This window comes from Siphateles boraxobius, unplaced genomic scaffold, assembly GCF_051911475.1.
Source record: "Siphateles boraxobius isolate OS27281-9 unplaced genomic scaffold, OSU_SipBor_1 65, whole genome shotgun sequence".
Classification (NCBI taxonomy): Eukaryota; Metazoa; Chordata; class Actinopteri; order Cypriniformes; family Leuciscidae; genus Siphateles; species Siphateles boraxobius.
This window is the reverse complement of record NW_027509192.1, coordinates 12,818,579-12,844,747: the sequence shown is the minus strand read 5'-3', so window position 1 is coordinate 12,844,747 and position 26,169 is coordinate 12,818,579.

The following is a 26,169-nucleotide window of genomic DNA, read 5'->3' as shown; positions in this document are numbered from 1 at the left end:
CCGAGTCCCATGATGTGCTGGCCCCGTCCAGTTCCGAGTCCCATGATGTGCTGGCCCCGTCCAGTTCCGAGTCCCATGATGTGCTGGCCCCGTCCAGTTCCGAGTCCCATGATGTGCTGGCCCCGTCCAGTTCCGAGTCCCATGATGTGCTGGCCCCGTCCAGTTCCGAGTCCCATGATGTGCTGGCCCCGTCCAGTTCCGAGTCCCATGATGTGCTGGCCCCGTCCAGTTCCGAGTTCCATGATGTGCTGGTCCCGTCCAGTCCTGCGCCAGAGCCTGTTGATCCTGCGCCAGAGCCCACTGATCCTGCACCAGAACCCCCCTTTCCTGTCAATTTCCCCATTAAAATTTTGGGGGGGCGCCCACCCGAAGGGTCCTTACCGTCATGGCCACCCGAAGGGTCCTCACCGCCATGGGCACCCGAAGGGTCCTCACCGCCATGGGCACCCGAAGGGTCCTCACCGCCATGGCCACCCGAAGGGTCCTCACCGCCATGGCCACCCGAAGGGTCAGCTCCGCCCTGGACCCCCGAGGGTCACACAGCTCCGCCCTGGACGCCCGAGGGTCCCACAGCCTGCTCCGCCGTGGCCGCGCCCACAGCCTGTTCCGCCGTGGACACGCCCACAGCCTGCTCCGCCTGGACCGTCCTGGAGTCCAGGATGCCACCCCTTTGGATGTTATACAGCGCGAGGACGCGCCTTCGGGGAGGGGGGAGGTACTGTCATGTTTCAGTATGTTTGAGTTTTGTTTTGTGATCTTGGTTTCCCCTGTGTTTGTGATTTTTGTTCAGTCCTGTTAGTTTTCCCGCTCTGTCTGATTAGTAATTCCCTTCACCTGTGTTCTGTTAATTATCATATTAGTACCTGTTCATTTAACCCTTGTGTTTTCCCTCAGTGTTTGTTGGTCGTCGTCAATGTATGGTTGTGTTTACTCTGAAGTCCTGGAGTTTTGTTCTTTTGTTCTTGTATGTTCCTGAAGTTAATTTTGTAAATAAATCAACTACTTTGAAGTTCCTGTATCCTCGTCTTCAGCTACCTGCACACAACCTGACAACTATAGAGTTAGGGTAGGATTTGGATTTGGTTGAGGGTTAATTGCATGTAATTAGGCATAATTCACTGTTATTACTATGGTAATTACATGTAACATATGTAACAAGGACACTGTAAAATAAAGTATTACCCAATGTTCAATAAATTTTTTTTATTATTGTTTATTTATTGTGGATAAATATTATAATTAATAAATGTATAAAATTGTACATTATGCAACACAGTACATACATAGGCCTAACAGATGTTTCATCTTTTATTCTGATAATTTAAATTAATAATTTAATAAAAAACTAAATGTCTGTTATTTATGAGCTGTTTTGGATAATGTTAAATTGAAAAATAAGAAAAGTAGTGCGGATATTTCTGTTCTTTTGAAAAATATTCAGCTTAAACCATTAATTTAGTTAATAATATGTAAAATAATATAGTTTGCCTATAGCACATTGTACTAAACAGGCGCTGTTCTAAATTACAGTGCGCAAAAGCCAAAGTATCTCCTCCATGTAAATCCTCATGTTTTTTTTTCTTCTGTAGACTGTTCACTGCAAGGTTTAGCAGGTTAGCATGGCTATTTTAGCCCAATTAACACACTAATAGCTAAAACATATCTGCCATGTAATTCTGTGTTTTTGTCCTATCCATTTTCCCAAGTATTTTCGTGTGTGTGTGTGTTTTGTTTTTTCTTTTTTTTCTTCTGTGGGTTGTTTACAGCAAGGGGGTCAAGTTTAGAAGGTTAGCATAGCTACATTAGCCTGGTGGGAATGCTAAAAACGTATCTACATTCTACACCCTGTGTAGCACACCAGTTCTCAAACCACTTTAATCTAAGAGGCGTCTCGTTGACGGAGCTGTAGCCTCCTTTATGGTTTTCTGGACTCCCTCTGGGAGGTCCCAGTGTACCCATTGAGAGGCCATACATGTAGGCCCCACAGATCTGGGCGGGGTATCATGAGGAGGTCCTTCCTCAGCGGTATGAGCCAGGGTGCTGTTTCCTGAAGTTCCACCAGCTCTGGGAACCAGGTCCTGGATGCCCAGAGTGGGGCTATGAGGAGGACTGGGCACTTGCTCTCCTTGATTCTCTCGATGACTTGTGGGAGCATCGAGACCGGAAGGAATGCATAGAGGTTGAGGTTGGGCCAATTGTGGGCCAACGCATCCCTCTTCTTTGAAAAGAATATTGGGCAGAGAGCGTTGCCTTCTGAGGCGAAGAGGGCGACCACTGCCCTGCCGAAGGTGCTCCAAATCATTTGAGCCGCCTGTGGGTGGAGAGACCATTCCCCTGGGTTGACGTTGTCCCTGGACAACATATCCGCACCCTGGTTTTGGATGCCCAGCACATGCGCCGCTCTCAGTAAGTGCAGGTTGGCATGGGCCCAAAGGAGGAAGAGTCTGGCCATTCTGTCCAGGTTGGCTGACCTGTGGTCACCCTGGCAGTTTTTGTAGGACACCATCGACATGTCCGTGCGGACTGACTGTTACCAGTCGGGGCGTTTCCACGGAGCTAGAGCTCTGACAGATTTGTGGTCCACTTCGATATGCAGGTGGCCGGAGCGCCACACTCGTGCCAGCACTCAGGCACGAGTGCTGGGCTCATGTGCAGTAGACCTATTTGGAGTACTGACGATGCTGAGGCCATCAGACCCAGGACCCTCTGAAACGTCCTCAGCGGCCTGCGTGAGCCCGTTTTGAACGAAGCCACCAGCTGTTGTATAGCGAGGGCGCGCTTTGATGAGAGGTGCGCCTTCATCAGCGTAGAGTTGAAAACTATCCCCAGAAAAGCAATGCGCTGGCTGGGGGACAGTGCGCTCTTCGCGAAATTGACCTTGAATTTAGATTTCATTTCAGGTAGTTCAGAACGCGCATTCCCCGAGAAGCGAGGCATCCATGCATTTCATGAAGACACGAGGTGCTAGCGATAGGCCGAATGGTAGGAACTTATACTGATAAGCCTGCCCCATGAAGGCGAATCTCAAGAATGGCTGTGCTGGGCTGCTATTAGGATATGAAAGTAAGCATATTTCAGGTCCAATGAGAGAAACCAATCCCCTGGGCGAATCTGCGCGAAGATTTGTTTGGTTGTAAGCATCCTGAATATTCACCTGGTGAAGGCCCTGTTCAGGTGTCTGAGATCCAAAATCGACCTGAGCCCGCTGTCTTTCTTCGGAATGAGAAAGTAGCAGCTGTAAAAGCCCAACTCGATTAGGGGTGGGAAGACTGGCTCCTTTCATTAGAAGTTTTGACACTTCGGTGTGAAGGATGTGTGCTACACTGCCTTTCGCCGAGGTCTCTATCACTGCGCGAATGAGTATCCCCATTTTACTGAATTGACAACCCAGTCTGATACTCCGGGGATGGCCTGCCAGGCCTTGGCCCGAGAAGCTAGGGTCTGTATGGACAACGGGGACAACGGGGACGGGCTGCCCTGAAACAGGGATACCACCGCCTCGTGGGATGGGGAAACGCTCTCTATGAGTGTGTTTGCCTCTGTCGTGGAGGCAGCATTTACTGTCAGCGGTGCACGCTTTGTAGCGGCCATTGCAACTGATGAATGAACGATTCAAGCCACCTGAACTGAAAAGGGGGCTGCTATTGAGACACTCTTTATTTGTTCTGACTGAGCTGCCGTCATGACGGCGTTCGCCTGAAACGGCCTGTGACGAGGTTAGATGTAGAAGGAGGCGGGAGCCGGCGAACATTCAACAAACTTTAATATCAAAAATAAAACAAATACAAAATTAATGTAAAAGACAGCAACTCCTCACGGACGACTGCTGTCACATATAACAAAACAAACACAAGTCCAGGCCTGGCCTCTCTCTATCTCCACTGTCGTCGCTCCTCCTTTTATGCTTCCGCTCCTCCGTGAGATACAAAACCGTTGCGCAGGTGGCGCTCATCAGTAATCATGCCTCTGGCCTCATGCCACTTTCTCACGGGAGTCACGGCCCTCGGCCTCGTCCTGCTAGCCACACGGCCCCTTGGTTTTTATGAGAGTGTTTACTGCTGTAGTGGAGACAGTGTCTGTTATCAGTGGCGTGTGCTTTGTAACGGGCCTGGTGACTGATGTTTTAACATTTTGGGCTGCCTGAACTGTATAGGGGGGCGTTATGAAAACACTCTTTATTCGGTGTGACTGAGCTGCCGTTGCTACGGTGTTCGCCTGTAGTGGAGCGCGCTTTACAGCGGGCCGATCTTAATGGGGGGATAGACAGAAAAGTGCTATTTTTGTGCTTTATTTGGGTCGCTGTAAAAACAGCGTTTGTTTGCAGTGGGGATAGACAGAAAAGTGCTATTTTTGTGCTTTATTTGGGTCGCTTTAAAAACAGCGTTTGTTTGCAGTGGTGTGTGGTTATTGACGGGCCCATTTACTGCAGTAAGAGCATCTACAGTCACTTGAAGCGAAGTGGGAACTGTGAGATGTGCACGAGCTCTCTTTGAGGGCGGTCCGGCCACAGCGGGTCTCGAACCCTCTCTTTTCCCCCCTGTCCTTGGACTAGGCCTGAGGCACAGGGTCAAACGCAATCTTGGGTCGGGGGCCCTGGTGAGCTGGGTGCGGGTAGCATTTCGCTTGTGGCACGGACTTGGCTGGCCGAGGAGGCGGTGTTCTGTTAGGGCGCCTAGAAACGAACTTGAGTGCTTTGGCAAGAAGTGTCACATGGCTTGCGATGACTTCTGCGCCTCAGTGAACCTCTCAAAGAAATCCTTGACCGCTGGCCTGAGATTGAAGGGCGGGGTCTGGTGTCGAGCTCGCCCATTCCTCTCCCTCAGACGCAGCAAGCGAAAGACTGTCGCCGCCTTCTTCCCCTGAAGCACCGAACGAGATGATATCTGCCGCTTGAGACGAGGGGCAGAGATCCATCCGTGAGAACAGCACAGGGGAAGGTGTCTCTCGAGGAGAAGGCGAGAGGTGAAGCGACAGGGCCGGCGCGGAATCGCCTTTCTCTCTCTTCTCTGGCATCCTTTGTGCACACTGCTTCTTCCGTCGAGGCTCGAGAGATGGGAGCGGGAGAGCGCAAGGGTCGGGGTCGACGTCCGAGAGCCGCGAGCACAGGATGGTGATGGGAAGGCTGTCACAGTGTAGGCAGCCGCCCTGGTTGAGTGCAGTTCTTGCATGGGCGAGGCCCAGGCAGATCGCATACTCGCTGTGACTGACTCTGTCGTGCAGAGAGGCTCCGCATGTGGCACAGTTGATGAGAGGCATTTGCAACAACACTCTCAAAAAATTAATAAATAAAAGCCCTTTTAATTCTGGTGTCACGACGGCAAGCACACTGAAAGCTTTCAGAAAGGATATGGCTTCCCTCACCGGATAGCTGCAGTTTAAAGGAGAATTCAGGGAGGCGGTGCCGGTCCTCTGACTCTGCTTAGCTGGCAGGTCGCTTGTTCCACTCCAAGGTGCACTTCGATGGCGAGATCTCTGGATCTCAAGGATGTGAAGTTTTGCTGAAGCAGATTAAATCTGATTCCATGGCGAGCTGGCCAGGCTTATATAGTCATAAGCCACGCCCCTTCTGGCGGGCTCTGATGCGCCCTGGCGCGAAGCGCGCTGATTGGTTTGCGCGTCTCAGCCGCTTGGCCATAGGATGTGCAGTTGCTGCAGCACAACCAATGGCAAGCTAGACGCTATGCTCTATGCTTGCTGAGCAGCTGCACTGCATTTTAAAATGAAGGCTTCAATATTCTCGAGAAAAGGAGTCTTCCCATAGCATTTACCTAGACGCAACAGGAAATGACCATTCTTGAAAGGGAAGCTAAAGCATCTTCCATATAAATCTATTTTTGTACTGATTTTCCCCCATGCACTTTCTTTTTCTGTAGGCTGTTTATAAACCTTATTTTAACGTTATTTATTTCCCTATAGTCAGGGTTTGACAATAACACCTGCCAAATGCGGGTGGATTTCAGCAGTGGCATGTAACGCAGTCACTCCTACTAGCCACTTAGTCTTTTAAAAAGGCATCTGAAATAATAAACTAAGTGCAATGTAGTGTTGTCAAAAATATAGATTTGTTGGTACATATCAATATATATTGAATATCTGAATTGCTTCTAATACACATTTTATACAGAATAGATACAAGATACCAGCTGCGCTTTCTCGCTCTCTAATCTTTCCTACAGCAAGTTGACACAAACAATCCTCCCCTCACTCACCCGTTTCATTTGCTCCGGATGAATATTGTTGCTGTAACAGGGCTTGAACTTCAGTGTGATTGCAGTGCAGATTTTGTGCTCACACCCAAAGTGGCTGTTATGTTATATTTTAAATGAACGGTTGAGAAAGAAAATGCATGAGTAACGTCCCGGGTTACATATGTAACCATATGTAAGGGACGGACGCTGCGTGAAATCGCAGTGGGAACGCCCTCAGCGTGACGCGTCTGAAGCATGAATGAAATCAGTCAATGGAGAGAATGAGCGTACGGCGAGTGACGTCATCGACCAGGAAGCTATAAATATCCCCTGAGTACACAATACGCCAGCTTAAAAGTTACTGAAGCAGCGACCCAAGGGGATGCCGAGAGTATGGCAGGACACGCAGCGTCCGTCCCTTCGGGGAACTAGGGTTACATACGTAACCCGGGACGTTCCCCTTCAGGGACTACCGCTGCGTGAAATCGCAGTGGGAACGCAATACCCACATCCCCATACGACCAAATCCCCATCGTGTGTCATTAGGAGACACAAACCGACGAGAGAACCTGAGCCCCGGGAGTGGAACTAAGATCGAGGGAATAAAATCTAACGAAAGTGTGCGGTGAGGACCAGCCTGCCGCATCACAAACGTCCTGAAGAGAAGCTCCTGAAAGAAGAGCTGTAGAAGCAGCCATACTCCGGGTGGAATGAGCCCTTACCGCCAAAGGTGAAGGCTGATGGTCCGAACCATAAGCAAGTGGGATGGCCTCGACCACCCACTTGCTCATCCTTTTTCTAGATGCAGGACACCCTTTCTTAGGTGACCCAAACAGACGAACAGTTGTTCCGATCTCCTCCACAGGGCAGCTCTGTGGACGTAAGCATCAAAACCCAAACTGGGCACAGCAAATTAATTTTCTCCTGGTCTGACGTCAGAAAAGGCGGAGGACAGAAAACCTGCAGAACTATAGGTCTAACTGAAACAGTTGGAACCTTAGGAACATAACCTGGTCTCGGAAAGAGAAAGGCCTTAACCAACCAGGAGCAAATTCCAGGCACGAGGGAGCCACCGAAAGTGCTTGAATATCTCCAATTCTTTTTAGAGATGAGATAGCGAGAAGAAGGATAGTCTTTAGAGTAAGAAACTTTTCCGAAACTTCCTCGATGGGCTCGAAAGGAGCAAGGGAGAGACCTTCTAAGATGATGGCCAGATCCCAAGCTGGTACCCTCGTGCGAACTGCAGGCCTCAGCCTCAAGGTGACACGAAGGAAGCGAGACATAAGTGGGTGTTTCCCGAGGGAACCTCCACTTGAAGGGGTGTGGTAAGCAGCTAAGGCCGCCACATACACCTTCAGTGTGGAGTGGGATAACCCTGTGGAGAGACGGTCCTGCAGGAAATCCAGGACTGTACCAACCGGGCAGTTAACTGGGTCCTGCTGGCGCTCTCCACACCAAGAGGTGAAAAGTTTCCACCTCGCGGCATATAACTTCCTCGTGGAGGGAGCTCTGGATCGGAGGATGGTCTCAACGACCTCAGCCGAGAGACCAGAATCTATGAGCTGGGCCCCCTCAGAGGCCAAGCCCACAGCCTCCATAGCTCTAGACGGGGGTGAAGGATCGACCCACTCGCCTGAGAGAGCAGATCTCTCCTGATCGGGATCTCTAGGGGAGAGCCGTTGAGGAGAGACACTAGGTCCGCAAACCATACCCGGGCCGACCAGAACGGGGCTATTAGCAGGAGACTGAGCCCGTCCCGGCGAACCCTCTCCAGAACTCCTGGGAGCAGAGCGATCGGGGGAAAAGCGTACAAGCGTGACCTCGGCCACGGATGTACCATCGCATCCAACCCCAACGGGGCTGGATGGCTGAGAGAGAATCACAGCGGGCAGTGTGATGTTTCTCGAGAAGCAAATAGGTCTACCTCGGCAAGACCGAAATGTTTCCATAGGAGTTCCACCACCTCGGGGTGAAGACTCCATTCCCCGGGCCTCAGCCCCTGTCTTGACAGGATGTCTGCCCCCTGATTTAAATACCCCGGGAGATAAAAGCTCTCAGAGAAAGAATTTTCCCCTGGGACCATAGAAGGATCTGACGTGCCAGTTTGTAAAGCGGGCGAGAACGCAAACCCCCCTGATGGTTGATATAAGAAACCACCGATGTGTTGTCTGTCTGGACAAGAACATGGTGGCCCCTTAGGTCTGGGAGGAAGTGTTTCAGAGCCTGAAACACCGCCAACATCTCTAGGCAGTTTAACTGCCACAGACGATGATGGTCCTCCCACAGACCCTGAGCCGGACGACCATCCATGATCGCCCCCCCAACCCGTGAGAGAGGCATCTGTCATTAGCAAAACGCGACGACAAGGAGCTCCTAACACAGGGCCTTGGGACAGAAACCAAGGATCTTTCCACATGATCAGGGCGTGATGACACCGTCGCAAACTCACGATCATGCGAAGCGGATTTCCCCTCGGGGAGAATCCCTTGGTCCTGAGCCACCACTGTAACAGTCTCATGTGCAAGAGGCCAAGAGGTATCACGTTGGACGCAGCTGCCATGAGACCTAGCAGTCTCTGGAACTGTTTTACAGTGGATGACTGGCCTAGCTTGACCTGATCTACTGCAGCGAGAATCAAAGCAATACGAGCAGGTGACAATCGTGCCTGCATCGTCGTTGAATCCCACACTACACCTAGAAAAGTGGTTCTCTGTAATGGAGAAAGAACACTCTTTTTGGCGTTGAGCCTCAGCCCCAGTCACTTGATATGAGCAAGAACGACATCTCGGTGCCGAACCGCCTGTTGTTACGATTGAGCTAGAATCCAGCAATCGTCTATATAGTACAGAAAGCGGATGCCCTGTAACCTCAGTGGGGCTATAGCAGCATCCGTACACTTCGTGAATGTTCGGGGTGACAGTGCTAGGCCGAACGGAAGAACCCGATATTGGTACGCTTCGCCCCCGAAAGCGAACCTCAGGAACTTCCTGTGTTGAGGGAGGATAGATACATGGAAGTAAACGTCCTTTAGATCTATCATGACAAACCAGTCCTCGGATCTGATTTGAACATCCCCAGTGACAGACACAGCGCCCTGTAACGTACTGGCAGGGAACAGCTGGTCTGGGCACTCCACAACCCTCCTCGGAGGGGGCGAGCGTCCCTCGGGAAATCGCTCGCCGAGTCTCTCTACGCCCTGTGAAGGCAGGGTTAGTAGAGCAGACCCCTGAGGGCATCGGAAAAGACAGGGCACCGTGTTCTTGTGCAGTGAACTCAGGTCTTTCACGATAGGGACCACCCTCAGAACCCTGACGTTCAGCACGTCAGGATTTTTTTTTTTTCCGATGAAGTAGTATCCTAACTCCCTGCTGGGTGGGGGACCCATTCCGCCAGGAACTCTACTAAGGGAACCAGCCTCTCGAGGCTGGCCTCCGGATGAACATCCCGAGTGACAGACACAGCGCCCTGTAACATACTGGCAGGAAACAGCTGGTCTGAGCACTCCACAACCCTCCTTGGAGGGGGCGAGCGTCCCTCGGGAAATCGCTCGCCGAGTCTCTCTACGCCCTGTATAGGCAGGGTTAGTAGAACAGACCCCTGAGGGCATCGAGAAAGACAGGGCACCGTGTTTTTGTGCGGTGAACTCAAGTTTTTCCCGATGGGGACCACCCTCAGAGTCCTGACGTTCAGCCCGTCAGGACTTTTTCGACGCCGCTTTTCTGGCGACAATGACTGTCCTCAGATCAGTCCTGCCCCGAGAAGGCCGCGCCGGAGAGCGCCCCGCCTCGTCCCTCCAGTTTCTCTGCAGGGGGGCACGAGACGTGACACTCCGCTTCTGCTGTGCTCTTTTGGAAGACGAACTCGACGAAAGACTTTGCTCTGGTTGAACATTCTGCGTGACAGACACAGTGCCCTGTAACGGCGCACCGGCAGGGAACGACTGGTCTGAACACACTAGAACCCTCCTTAGAGGCGGCGAGCGTCCCTCGGGAAAGCACTCGCCAGACCCTTCTACGCCCTGTTTCGGCAGGGTTAGTAGGACGGGCCCCTGAGGGCGCCGGGAGAGACAGGGCACCCTTAAGGGAGGTGAACGCAAGTCTCTCTCGGCGGGGACCCCCCTCAGATTTCCTTTGAGCAGATCGGCCTGAAAAGCCTGCATAAAAGTCATCGTATGCAAACATGCAGCCGCCTGCCGAGCCACCGAGTAAGCCTTCCCCACCAGCACAGAGGTATATATATTTATTTATTTATTTATTTTTTGGTGGAAGAGCCGGTGCTTTAAGTGAAGACGATGAAGCAGGAGAGAGATAGCACGCGAGCGTCTCCTCCACCTACAGTATCGTCACATAACCAGCAGATTTAGCACCAACAATGTTACCATAAGCATTGGACTGATTTGTGTAAATTCAGCCTGAAACCGGTCTAACCCAGGTCTTTGAAACCTCAGCATGAAGATCTGGGAAGAACGGCAAGCACCGGCTAGAAGGTTGAGGTCGTGCAGACAGAAATCTATCATCTAGATTGCTTTTAATTCTAGAAACCTGTCTATCAGCTGGCCACTCGATACTGTTATTTATTATTATTTTTTTTTTATTTTATTTTTTTTTTTTAGCTTTTCAACAGCTCGAGATAATACATCCATCAAATCTTCTTCATTTGCAGTATAATGTGATAAACTAGTTTTCTCTGATGCAAAACTTTCGACATCCAGCTCCTCAGAACTGGAAAATCTCAATTCAACATCATCATGTGCCTCCACCCGGGCAGAAGTAACCGCCGCAGCGCGTGCTTCCAGAGCTGGGTGAGACGCACTAGATCTCGTCGGAGATAGCTGAGATAGGGCGGAGCCCGTCTCAACGTCGCCAGCGAGATCCATCTGCGAGCCCCAAGACAAGCGCCGCCGCTCTGCCTCAACAGAAGCGGGACCCGAGCCTCGGGGAGCTCGCAGCAAATCACTCTCCTCGAAGAGCGATCGCCGCGAGCGCAGAGTTCTCAAGGGAAAACGCTCGCAATGCTGACAATCGACTCCCTCGAGAGCCGACTGGGCATTGCTGCACTCCCAAATAAGCCACACTTAGCTCGTGTGAATCCCCACCCGTGATGTACCGAGTACAGGGGGGAACACACTTCTTATACTGCTCGCTCATATTGTTTTTTTTATATAAAATATATATAGTGAAAACTCCTGACAAAAAAGACAAACACAATCGACAGATTCAGACACACACAGAGCTGCTGAAGTAACTAAAGCTGGCATATTGTGTACTCAGGGGATATTTATAGCTTCCTGGTCGATGACGTCACTCGCCGTACGCTCATTCTCTCCATTGACTGATTTCATTCATGCTTCAGACGCGTCACGCTGAGGGCGTTCCCACTGCGATTTCACGCAGCGGTAGTCCCTGAAGGGGAACAGTATATTGGATCCGTGCGTCAGATCTTAAAGAGACACCAGCCTAATATACCTGCTGCCAAATTATGATATAATATTAAAAATATCTATATGGCCATTTTCCCCCATTTTATCGATGTCAAAATTGTGACGACTGAAAGTTCTGAGTGGCTAGTAACTTTAGAAAACCACTAGCCACAGTGGCTGGTTAGCAAAAAAGTTATTGTCAAGTCATGTAGCAGTAAATTAAGTCTTGCACATTTACAGAAAAATATCTTAATTCCGCATTGCAAAATAAGGTGGATAACAAGGGATCAAGGCTAGCAGGTTAGTATGTTGTATTCCTCATTTGTAAGTCTCTTTGAATAAACGCTTAGGTTACACTTTATTTCGATAGTCACTTTAGACATTCTACTAGCTATAAGTAACTTTTCAACTATATGTCAACTAACTGTCATTAGAGTATTAGTATACTGTAATAGACTGTCAGTAGACTGTTAGGTTATGGTTAGGTGTTAGGGTTCGGGTTAGGAGAACAAGTTGACTTGTAGTTGCCAAGTTACTTATAGTCAGTAGAATATCTGTTGGGGGACCAACAAAATAAAGTGTTAGCAAATATTAAAGTCCCCGTGAACCAGAAGTTGCAAACGACTTTTCTACAGTGTTGTGACGTATTTCCGAGAGAAACGGAATACTAAATGAGGCAAAATAGTGTGCGTGGCTTTTTTTCCAACTAGCACCTGATTGGATCTAGAAAAGTAGGTGTTTCATTCAAACACACAGGCAGCCTGTGTACTGTCAGTTGGAGGGGTGTCGTTACGGATGTTAAGCAGACACCCAAACCGTCAAACCTACGTCATCAGGGAAGGTCCTCCAATGCAGAGGGGAGGGGAAATTTCAGATTTTGATTAAAGATTACGAAGCCAAAAAATGTTTTTGTGTGGATTGACTTGCATGGATGAATTGTTCACCACAAAACGATCAATTTAGGCAAACAAAGTAAGTATGGTCAATTTTGAATTCATGGGGACTTTAAGCTGACAGTCTACTAATACTCTAATGACAGTTAGTTGACATGTAGCTGCGAAGTTACTTATAGTTAGTTGAATGTCTAAAGTGGACTATCGAAATAAAGTGTTACCAAAGCGGATGCTAAATTAATAAATGTAAATGTACATTTGTGTGCTAAAATCTTATCTATTCCATGAAATCTGTGCTTTTGTCCTAACCATGTTCCCAACCATTTTCTTTTTCTATAGGGTCAAGATTTAGCAGGTTAGCATGACTATATTAGCCCGATTAGCGCACTAAAAGCTAAAATATCTCTTCCATGAAAAACATGTTCTAAAGTATTTTCTTGTCATTTTTCTGTAGACTATTTACAGCAAGGGGTCAAAGTTTAGCAGGTTTGCATGACCTCATTAGCCTATTAGCTGATGCCATAACTATGCTTCTTATTAGTTTCTTTCTATATTGATTGCCTTTTCTGCACACTACTTGTCTACAGTGCTTAGCATAAGTGAAAACACCCATGCTGAAGTTGACTAAAAAGAGGAATAAAAAATCATCTTGAAATTGATCTTAATGCCTTTGGTATGGTATATTCAGTTAGCCTAATAGCTGGTTTGATTTGCATTGAGAGACGATCTAACGGAAAATTTCCCATGCCAATCTCTAGGTATGGTGACGGGTATGTGATGTGATTTGGGGGGGGGGCTATTTTAATTCCAAGGGCCAAGGGAACTTTATCAGGATGCATAGTATCCTGGATCCATGAAATAACTGGCCTTTAAAAAAAAAAATCTGCCTGTCTCTAAGGGAATTCAACATAGGGGTGTACTGACTTATGCCCCCTGTATTTTAAGGAAGAACATTTATTTATTTACGATACATTATTCATTCATAAAAGAAAATTGGTGTCCTTAAAGGTTGGATTTTCCTCATTTTTTTAATTGAGGCATTAAGATAAATTACCTAACGATGATTTTTTTATTCCTCTTTTTAGGCAACTTTAGCATGGGTGTATTCACTAATGCTAAGCACAGTATGGGTAGCCATTCAAAAAAAGATCAAGATATTATAAAGATTGTAGGAGAACATAAAGGTCTTTGTGCAGGTGAATCAGCCCAGCCTGTGTAGGCGGTGTATGAGCAGAGAAAGGAAACAACCAAAATACTCCCTGGTGGGAGTGTCTTTTCACTGGTTATTCTGAAAGAGACAGTGAGACAGAGAAAGAACAAGACCTGTCTTTTCTTTGTGTGTGTGTGTGTGTGTGTGTGTGTGTGTGTGTGTGTGTGTGTGTGTGTGTGTGTGTGTGTGTGTGTGTGTGTGTGTGTGTGTGTGTGTGTGTGTCTGTGTGTGTGTGTGTGTGTGTGTGTGTGTGTGTGTCTACAAGATTTACAGTTGCAGTTGAAACCATCAACAGCTTTTGCTCTTTTGGCAGAGACCGGAGAAGCCCTGAGATGGAGACACACCCTGTGATCTGTGTTGCCAACAATTTTCCAACAAAAACCCTTATCAGAAATGCCAATTATCATCTTTATGTGTAACAGCGGTGTCTGTTTTGGCTCTGACATGATGAGACCAGAGGAAATGAAGTTTCTAATAAATATGTAGCCTATGCTTATTTTCTGCCAAGATCGACAAGCATTCAAATTAAAACAAGAGGACTGACTGTAACAGCATGGATCATCTCTTTTTTTAGCAATGCTTTTACCTCAACCTCTTGAAGTTTTTCACTGGTTAGGTATATTTATGTGTTTTTTTTTTTTAATGGACAAAAATATTCAGATCGGTCTAGACCATTTTAAATCCACTGATAGACAGAAGATGAAGAAATTACCTTGATTCTGGTCTTTCTTGCTGAGATCTGCGTGAAATAGTAAATTCTGGCCAAAAAGTATAGCTACATATGGTAGTTTTCCTTGTTTGATTTGTGCAGTCGTAGAAGAACAGTGTGTACCAGGCTTTAGCCAGGCTTCACATGTAAGTCTGCTTTGATGCAGAAGTTTGAAGTGTAAATTGGTTTCAGAACTGTGTTCACCTAGTGTACAAGCCTGTTTAGACGGCTCATACACAGCACACAAGCCTGTTTAGTTAGATGCTAGATGAGGTGTGTCTGTGATCTATGTGTCCCCAGAGACAGATGTTCCCTGCTCACTGCGTCTCATCCAGGAAGGCTTCAGACCAGCCCTACAAAGAGAGAAAGAGCTTTCTCTTGATAGAATGATAATGGTTCCTTTGCTTGGTCAATTTCCTTGGTATAAGAATTCAGCTTATCAGCAAGTCTTATCTTATACAGTCTCCCTGTCAATTTATATTTTGGCTTTATATCTTGATTTGAACGAGAGAGAGAGAGAGAGAGAGAGAGAGAGAGAGAGAGAGAGAGAGAGAGAGAGAGAGAGAGAGAGAGAGAGAGAGATTACATTTTAACCATACTAATAAATACATAAATAATAAATAAATAATAAAATCCATAATATCTCAAATCGAATTTTGTTATTTGATAATTTTGTTATTAGTGTTATTTTTATTACTGTTATTGCATTTATTAATATTTCTAATTTGCTTTTTTTGTCCTAGACACCAACATAGTGTTGACCCATATCCAGGCCACATCTGGTACATGCCGATTCCACGGGGGGGAATGGGGTATTGTCATTTTAATTTTTGTTTAGTTTTTAGTTTTATGTGCTGTTGTCACTTCTATTAGTTTGTGTTTATAAATATTTCTATTTAGCTTTAATTTATTTTATTTAAGTTGTACTTACTTAACTTAGTAATTAGTTTAACTGTAGTACTTCAACTTCAGTTAAGTTCAATTTCAGTTAATTGCTAAGGCAACATTTCTAGTTGCAAAGTTTTTTCAAGTTTTTTTTTAAGTTTAAGTTTTTCATCTGATAAATATTTTTTTTCAGCTTATAATTTCAATTACCAAAAAACATTTTAATAGTTTTAGTTTTAGATAATAATAACACAGTAATGCACATTGGAAACTGACAACAGTTTTTCTTTCTTCTCTTTTTTTTCCTTCTTCTCTCTTTTTTTTTTTTTCTTTGGCTTGGTCCTTTGAAGCTGTAGCAAGCTGTTAAAATCAGTGTTTCTGTTACAAGTAACAGTCCACCATAAAAAAAAGTATAGTGTAAAAAAGTCTATGGGTTGTTGTCAGCAAAACAGAATATGGGGTCATAGTATGAAGGATTCCAGCTTAATAGGCTAAAGGATCTAGAGTAAGCCAATAGACCGTGCAACTTTATGCCTGAAATTCTTAAGTCTTGCAAGATTACATCTATTTAGCCTACATTGAAAGGATAGAAAATCTAGACAGGAAGTGTGTAAGCGAAAGGGTGATCGGGATCAGCAGTATCATTTCCTGTACGGGCATACAGTAAGCTCCATGCCACCCGATGCCACCCCCTTGCCATGCTGGAGTACGTGAGGGACAGAAGAGCATCACACCACGACGGCACCCACAGAGACGCCCACTCACAGTCTGAGCTCATGAAGCCTGATCATACACGATTTCACCCACTCTTTTATCTCCACTTCCTTTCTCTCTCTCTCTCTCACACCCACACACACCTTCTTTTCTTTTATCTTTGCAGTTTACCCGTTTCAGTTTTAAACTCACACTCGCACTGATGCTCTCAAGCCACTGTGCCACACAACTGAATGAAATGCTTGTCAAACCTCACATCGCCGACCTCACATCAATTGACCACAAGCTGCCGTTTAGCATCCCAGCTGGCGAAAACCAAAAGCAGATAGAGACGAGAAATAAAAGGAAAAGATTCAGCTATCTTCTCTCCTTCTCCCTACCCCTCCACCCACCAGCAGTCACTGTACACACACACACACACACACACACACACACACACACACACACACACACACAGAGTCAGCAGAGGAACAGTTCGTTCTCTGGGCTCACATGGTCTGTCTGACTCTCTTTCACTGCAGTTTGATTATTCACTGAGGGTGAGAGAACTAAATTATGCAAATTCCTGTCTCTCTGTTTGTCTTGACATTCAAGTTACAAGTGGTGCAAAACTTCCGTCCGGTTCTATTGATTAATTAAAAAAAAACATTAAAGAAGACCTTTTATGCCCTTTTTCAATGCCATGTCTTAATTTTGTTTTTTGAGGCTTCTAGAATAGGTTTTCATACTTGACTGTTCAAAAAACATATTTTTCACATTGTTGCAGCACCTCTCTTCACAGTCTGTCAGTAACGCTCTCTTTAGTTTCTGTCTCTATGAATGTGCTCTGATTGGTCAGCTGGATCATTGTGTTGAGATTGGTTGACTGCTTTGAGCGTATTTACCCTTACCATAACCATGAGTTTCAACACACTACTAACTCAACTCAATCAGACCTTGTCCCTTTTGTTCTGCGTATGCCTTGAGCGGGAATTATTTAAACGAGGGATATTGTGAAGTGTTCATTCCCAGAAGAAAACTCAAGACTACAATCGAGGCATTTCAGGGAGTTCAGAAACAGTGTGCACTGATATAGAAAATAGCTCCCTTTGAAGTGACTTCGTGCTTCATAACTTTGTAGACTTTTTTCATGCTCAAACAGCAACATTAATCACTAAAGTTGAACATTTGCATGAGCATTATAGGTCCTCTTTAAATGTGGTTTAATACTCAATATCTGTGAATGTTTTCATTCCTGTATTAAAATTAATTTTGACATTTTTGGGAGGAATGAAATTAGAAATGTCAGGGTGATGTCACTATCCTCTTATCTTTAAAATTCTAAAATTCAATTCTTGAAAAGAAAACAGTATTGTTTTTTTTTCTTAAAAAATATTAATATATTACAAATGTGAATAAATATAAAATATATTATTAGTAATAATAACATTATTAATATTTGTCTGCCAAATAAAAGTCATGTTGTAATAATATACAACTTTCAATATAATAATTTTCTCCACCTATGAAACAACTTTACCTTTTGACTGAAAAAACAGATTTATTCCACATAAATAAAACTTTTCAAAAATGAAAATTCTGTCATCAATTACTCACCCTCGTGTCGTTCCAAACCCGTATGACATTCACTCATCTTCGGAACACAAATGGAGATATTTTTGATGAAATCTGAGAGCTTTCTGTCCCTCCATTGACAGTCTATCCAACTACCACTTTCAAGCCCCAGAAAGGTAGAAAAGGCATCATTAAAGTAACCCATGTGACTCCAGTTGTTTAACCTCAATTTATGAAGCGACACGAGTGCTTTGTTTGTGTTAAAATAATTCCCGCTCAAGGCATACGCAGAACAAAAGGGACAAGGTCTGATTGAGTTGAGTGTTGAAACTCATGGTTATGGTAAGGGTAAACATGAAGCGGCACGAGTGCTTTGTTTGTGCAAAAAAACATAATTTACCACTTTATTTACAAAATATTAATCTCCAACAACATCAGGGCTGTGCTTAAATAAATTTTTACGCCCTTCCCTCGCAAACTTCCCTCCGTCTCGTTCCGTTGAATGTACGTCATTGCTTACGTTGTGCACTGGCGGAACCTTTGAAATGTGTAAAAATTGAATCTTTTTCCTCATGAATTTGTATTACACACCATTCAATATTCAATAGGTCTGTATGCATGCTTAGGGTGAAAATGATAACAGAACAGTAAACTATAACAGTCAAGGTAGCTTCAAGTATTAAATGTGGTTAAATGTCCAAATTACTCCAATCTCATACACTAGAGTTGTGTGGGGTGGGGGTAAATTAAGCAAGATCTGCAGTGACGTCACAATTGTGTTGCATTGTGGTCTATGGATCTGCTTGAAGTGTAGCCTACATATTGAATAGACTTACTCCCTCGCTCAAAATCGAGACATCGAGGGACTGTCCAAATAAACTTCCCTTCTCCACCAAGTTAAACACACTTCAAAATGGTGGCTGGAATTCCACTCAGGGGAAGTGTTTTTAAGAAAGTTTGCGATTTAAATTTAAAAAAAAAAAAATTTAATTGCAACTTTTTAAATTAACATAAAAGAAGAGTATGTTACAAATACTACTACAGTAGGCTATACGTGAAAATATAACACATGTAACAGCGTTGCACACTGGGGGGGGGGGTTAATGTAGATCTTCATAAAGACATCACTGTCTGTTTCACTTTTTGCTTCATAGAAAATCGAATTTCTATAAAAAATAAAGTCAATATAAAGCTCCATTTCTTTCTTTCTTTCTTTTTTACAGGAAAATGTACATTTGTGAACATGAAATTTTGCCATTAAAAGAATAGCATTTAATTTATAGGCTAAGGGGAAGTTTGCGAGTGTAGTTAAACGCAGCCCTGCTCTCGCGTCCTCACAACATGCATGCGTCGTGGTGCTCTTGTGAGTGCGCGCGCGCACACACACACACACACACACAATAAACTACCGTTCAAAAGTTTTAGTTCAAAAACAGTTTTAATTCACAGAAGTAGGAGAGTGTAAAACTAAGTTTGTGTCTCTGATATAGAAAGTAGGGGAAACACAAGTGTCCCATGGACAGACAGAGCGAAAGGTGGAGAGCAGATGTAAGAACACATGACCTTCTCTCAGCATATGTTTAGCATTTTCATCCTTAAGAAGCTTGAACATGAGAATAACCAGAAAATGTAAGGCCACTCAGTGTGGGTGGTTGTGAATTTTGAAAGTGTTGCTTTATTACATAACTCATTCTCATAACGCCACTCATTGTCTAGTTTTGAATCAGCCCTTATAGAGGGTTTGCGCCTACATCACGATTTGGTCAGTTACCCGGATGCGCGGCCATATTGATACTCGGATGTAAGGCCATGTGTCCACTAAAGCGTTTTTTCACGCACCTGGCGTAAAATTCTAATTGTTTTCAATGGGAGCGCCGCGTTTTTTAAATGCCATGAGCGTAACGAGGCGCTGAGCGTGTACTTAACGCTCAAGCGCTGAGCGCCCGGCGTTTTTTACTGGTCGCCGAGAGTTGAAAAATTTTCAACTTTGGGTAAAACGTACCCTCACTGGGTATGTTGGCTCATCACTGTCACTTTTTACACAGCCGTCCAATCACAGTGGAGGAGGGGCGGGACAAAAACCACACCGGCCAACAGTCACAACATTCTTTCTGAACAACGACGTCAACCAGCAGAGCTAACCGAACAAAATGGATGAAAACTAAATTTGTAGTATGAAACAAATTATCTGCGAAATGAGTTACAAGTAAACTGTGCAGCGAATATTCTGTATCATAGCAACGAATCGTCTCAACTGAAAAAACGGAGCGCTGCCAAAATGCTCTGAAGCGCCCACAGCTAGGCGTTTTCAGCTGGCTAAAAACGCTTTGGTAGACACACGGCCTAAACAACAGCATTGATTGCACTGTTTATGTACAACTGAACACATTGTTACATTACTTTATGATGTCTAAACTATGGAAAAAACACATGGAAGATACAAAATCATATAGAGAAGGACTTAGTAAGCTGGAAAGAGCACGGAATTTTGACAAACTAAAGTTAATATGTGGTAAAGATTCGAACGAGCTAGCTTCTCTAGCCCCTACCGCTATTCTTCCTTCTATTTCTTATCCCGAGATAGGCTACATTCAGATTGTCAGTCCAAAAAAAAGCACATCAAATCCGTTTCAAGCTACATCCATATGTGGTTTGAAATCCAATTCAAATCACATACTGTATAAGGAAATCCGCTTCAGTCTGAACGCTCTGATCGGATTTCACGTGGTATGTGACTTTCTCACGCCACGTAAAATGTAAACGTCAGACGTTGTTATAGGGAACATGCTGAAAGTTGCTGCCGAAACATGTTTTTTCCCGGTGCGACCAATTAGTACAGACCAAAACACGACCATTTTTCAGCAGCAATAATCAGCCAAATATGCAAGTCTGTTCAGTTCAATAGCATTGTTTACGCTCAGTGCCTCCAAAATGGCCAACTTCCGGATTGATGACGTGTAGTGAAAACCCTCTATTTGATATTGTAATGGTCCAGATTTTCAGTTGTGAGAAATATATGACTTTACACACATGACATTTGATGCAGCGCACATGTTCCAGACACATTGCTCCTTTGATATCTTGACCCTCTATATATTTAACACCAGCCTTGTTCAGTGTTGCAAATGACAAGACAGAAAACACAAATGCCACCTGTTTTGTGGTCTCTGTTGACATGTCCCTGCATCAGTTACAGTAAATATTTGCATGAGTGCACAAATGTCAAAAACAAGCTGTAGCTACGTCCTGCAGACGGACGTATCTGAGCGCATCGTTTTACACAACAGGTGTCTCTCTGTTCTTGGTTCTTATTGGCATCCTGCTGAGCAACAAGTGCAGCCATTGGCTGTGGACTAAAGGGTTCGGTGAATATGTGATGCAAAGTCTGCCTAGAATTGTGCTCTTCAAGAGCTTTTGAATTTCATAGCCAGGGACAGCAGTGCGCTCAGGGCTGCCAAACACTGTGAATATGTCAAGGTTATCTTTAAGGAGTACAGTCTGTATTGAAGTTAGGCCTACTGAGCATACAAATAAGCAAGTCATTATAGTTTGATGGATTTTTCTAGCCTTAGTTCGGATAACTTTGATAAGAATAAATCTGTTTGACAACTTTTACTTAAAAAACGAATTTTATATATGATATATGTCATTCCCTTATATCATCCTGTCCAGGTTTATATGCAATAATAACAGGCTGACTGTAAATATCCAGTTTATTATATGGGTGATAAAATAAATCAAATAAATAAATGCACATTAACATGAAAGATATATTTATTTAAATTAAATTAAATTATAAAATCATTTAAATTTTATTTTTAAATGTATTTAAAAATATGACATTTTATAGATTTTATATATTTAAATATGATTTGAAAATAATCTATAAAATAAGCACTGAAAAATAGCTGATAAATTAAACAAAACGGTATATATATATATAATATTCTAATGTTATATATATATATATATATATATATATATATATATATATATATATATATAACATTTGAATATACACTTAATATATAAAACATTTTATAATAACATATTACATTTTTATTAAAATAATGTATTCAAATAAATGTAATGCATGGATTAAATTAATTAAAGATTTTTGTATTTCTATTTTTTTAAATATGTAAATAATATATTTATTTTAAGATTTTAAATAGCTGTGCACATCTATGCTTAAACATTAAAATTAAATCTATTTTGTACAAAATACCCTTGTAAACAAAAAAACGAGACAATCCTAGTAATGCTTCTTATTTATGAATTTATTCTCAAATGTAAACTTCACTATTTCATGCATACAAGTTAAGACAGACAACATACATTATTTGACAAATTCTTGTTAATTCTCATATTTGCATAGGACATAGTCACAATATTGTCTAACATGTAAAAAAAAAAAAAAGGTCATAAAAAGATACAGCAGAGCAACCATAGACCAGCAACAATAATATAATCTGATTAATTCAAGGAACTGTACAACTGTAATACTTCACTGTAGTGATTTGGTTGATTGCAAATCAAAATAAAATCAAAAATAGTTTCATTATGCGGCAGTTGTCTTGAATGAGGTTATGGAGAACAGAACTGGCCATTGCTAAAGAAGAGCTATTGTACAAAGTACAGAGGTGCTGGGAAATAGAAACCCAGCGCAATGTAGTCACTGGAGCAGGCATCACACGGTGTCGGTAAAAGAGATTGTTAAAATACAGACGAATACGTACAATAGGAAGGCAAGTCGAGTTCACGCGGCGAACGTCTACTGGACAGCATGGGGCAGCTAGTGCCTCATTACGATTCAATATACAACATTTATTGAAATCTCTACAATAGGAGAGTATTAGCACACGATGTGCTTAACTTGTATGTATGAAGAGAGAGGAATTTGAAATAATTTCGTTCCCATATCCGGAACATCGAACACATGATTTCACAGGTGCCGGAGAGTAAAGTCATATGGAAGCGAGGATGCGTTCAGTCTTTCAGATGGTTCTTTCACTGTGCCTTATTTTCAGACCGGGGTTTAATCATATGGGAAATGTTGGCTTATTAATTTGAAATGAGTTTCAGTGTTCGTGAGGGGGTCGTCTGCGCGATCCTCCCCAAATTAGGGGAGTTAGGTCACCACACCTGGGGTTCAGAGAAAAATGGGCGCCCTTCGCTTTTTACAGGCGTGAGGTTGTGCGAACCCAACCACATGATTTGGCAGACGACCAGACTAACAGAAATGACCACAGCCCTCAAAAGCAGTTAGTGTCTCCTGAGCGGAGCAAGAGACGAAACATAAACAACAGTCGAAACTAAGCCACGGCTAAGACTTCAATCCACATCCACCATTAGAGGTTAGCCTACCATTACACAGACCTAAACTTTTTAGCCTATGACATCGTAAATATCGATTTCTGAAGTTACACTCACTGTCTAGTGATTCCCGAAGTGTGTCAATGTCTCTGAAGCTTTGTTAACCTGGATACACAATCACTGAATGGCATTTAAACATCCATAGGTTCTTTGGAGAAACATCTAACTGCAAAAACACAGTGTAACTTTCACCAGTACGGGATCTTTGACTGCACGGTGGGACTATAAAGACAATGCTGTACAGTTGTTTTGTAAGTGGATTTATTCCCAGATATGTATTCCTTGAGACTATATTAAATCAAAAAAGCCTTTCCAATGGCTTAGAATGTGTGAATAACGGTTAACCAAGTCAAACATAGTTGATTTTGCATATCATGTTGAAAACAGCCTAGTTTGATTGATTCAACTAAAAATGAGTTTAGGGTGCATTAATCTTTTGTTCAGAATCTTTCAGTAAAACAAATGTTCTTCTGAAACTTTCCAACTAACGTGGCATGAACATTCATTATTTCGATCCTGAAGCCTTTGGTAACGTCTTTAAAACAAGAATTCAATAAGAGACTTCCAATGCACCCAATGCCAAAAGTGAGGGTGAAATTACATGTCGTGGCACTACAGCATCCTTGACAATCGCATCCTACAGCTCTTTAAACTAAAACATCATCCTCAATCAGCACTGAGAACATCAGTTATTCAAATTGACCTTATTTTGCATGGGAAGACAATATTGGAACTGATAACTGCACACTTGTATGGAAGCCATCTTGCCTGTTCTCTATTCTGAGAGGGTCAAGGGTTCTGTTTAATATATCAGAACATGGCTGTTTCTTTAGGTAAAGAGAGTATGTAGCAGTTTACAGACAAATAAATGTCAGAAGGACAGCAAAGAGGAAAAAAAGTTAAGTACCAAATTGAACTATAGTAACAAAAGTCATGTAATACATATAACAGTCAAAAAGAGTAATTGCAAAATAAATACATAAAGAAATTAAGCTTTGATGCATTGGTTGGATATAAGCAGCATATTTATAGCAAATGTAATTGCAATCCTTTGGAATGGTAGAGCTTTCACGTTGGATGGTGGGCAGGTTAATATCTGAGTTTTCACTTTTACTAATATGTGCATTTGTTCTGTACAACAATGACAAATTAAGAAAAACAACTAAAGGAAACAAAAACTACATCGAGATCACGGCAAAGGGGGAAATTAGAAATACTTGCGAATCTAAAAACATCATTCACCCCGCTACATACACGTAAAAACGTACATCACTCATAGAAAACTGTACAAGGTCATTTTTATCTTGACTATCACTGTATATGATCAAATAAAATCACCCTTCTAATGCCTTTGGCACGTTTTATTGAACTAACATGCAGTTTGTTGAATGTAGGATTCAAATGCAATCAAAATCATTAGTTGGATTTTGTGAACAAATAGCCTTATACAAAACAAATCGTTTCTGGATGAGTCAGGAGTGTGGTTTTAGCAATCCACTGGTAGAATGAGTTTCACGAAAGATGATTCGCTTTCAATATGATGCTCTGTGGCTCATAAGACCCTGATAATTCATAAAAAATATTGTTTTAAATGTACAATTCTTTCAGGTATGAATTCCCCAACCCCACTCCATCCAAAAAAAAAATCATTTTCATAACCTTCTTGATTTTTTAGAGGTATGAGTTTAAAAGAATACATGACAGAAAAAAATGTACGTTAAATAACAAAGAAAGCAATAAAACATGAATGTGACTATCTACTCACAATGCTGTGGTCTCTATGGTAATGCGATATCGAACTTGATTGTGCGAATCGCACTCAGTCTCACGCAATACTTCTGAGAAGTCAGTATATTTCCCTTTTTTTTCAGCTAAAACCACATTTTACCCTCCATGTTTCTGAATTTGGTGGTTATACACCTATATCCTGCTCCTGACAAAGAGCTTTCAGTGTCTTTCAGTGTCCAATTTTACTAGCATCGTTGCAGCAGACCGAAAAGAAAGCCTTATGAAACACTAACAAACTTTGCAAGAAATATCGGTAATAATAATAATAATAATAATATCAGCTAAGATCTGAACACAAAGAAAATCAGAAAAATTACACCACAATGCAGAAATATAACAAATAAAGAGAAATGAGTACATTGATGGGTTGTCAGCCGAGAAACGTAGCAGGTACAGTTTGACTTGTCATGACCTAGACATGTTTCCACCTGTGTTCAATGGTCTTGCTTCGCATTCAAGTAGTATCGGTACAGTGAAAAATACAGAAACATAAGCACACGTGTTCGGTTTTATATGTAATTCACACTAACCCGGGCTGAGTGAATTTCCATTGAGAAAATACATTTTTTCAGTAAATATTATAAGGAAAAAAATATATATTTAGTCGTGTATATTCCATCTAACCATTACCCAAATGCGAGAGACTTCTGTTGCCTGCAGGTTTCGGGTTTTCGAGGTTCACTGAACGATACCCAACATGTTTCACCGGGTTTGAGAAGTACTAATGAAGAGGTTGTTGGTTCAGACCGGCCTTATTCCGCCCTTGTATTCCCTGAAATACCCTTTCCTAACCAGCAGTTGGGGGAATTTGCAGATACAATCAAGGGCGGTTGAACAGATACTACTATAAAATGTCTACAAAGAGTAAAGATTCTTGAACACAGTGATCATATTTAGCCAGCTTGCTTTGGAAGTAAAGCTGACGTGAAATTCTGGAGGAGAAATACGCTAAAGTAGGCAACGTCGCAATGGCGATGGTTGATGTTGCATCTGAAATGACTGTCGGGGCGAGGGGAGTGTGTAACCACAGCTAGATGGCTTTACGGATGGGTTTATTGCAGAAATAATGCCGCCGTGGCACTGTTTATTTTGATTAGGGCTGTTTTCTTTAGCTGAAAGCCGTGATTATGTGGAGTTTTTTTTTTGAGGGCTATAAGAGAGGCCCTGGGAGGGGGAGGGGGAACTGTTAGGAAGGATAAAGGGGGGACAAGGCCTGGCATTCACAGACCTCCCCACCTGCTCCTCAAACCCCGGAGCACTCTTCCAGCTGGGTGGCTCTGATGCTGGTCTCCCCGCACTGGGCATGGAGGATGTGCAAGGAAATCGAACAAGATAATATGAGACAAGACAAGATGGCTGGTTTTGACTAATGAGCTTATGAATATAAAGTGAAAAATTGTTACAGAAAAGTTGCTAAACGAATATTAAAGTGT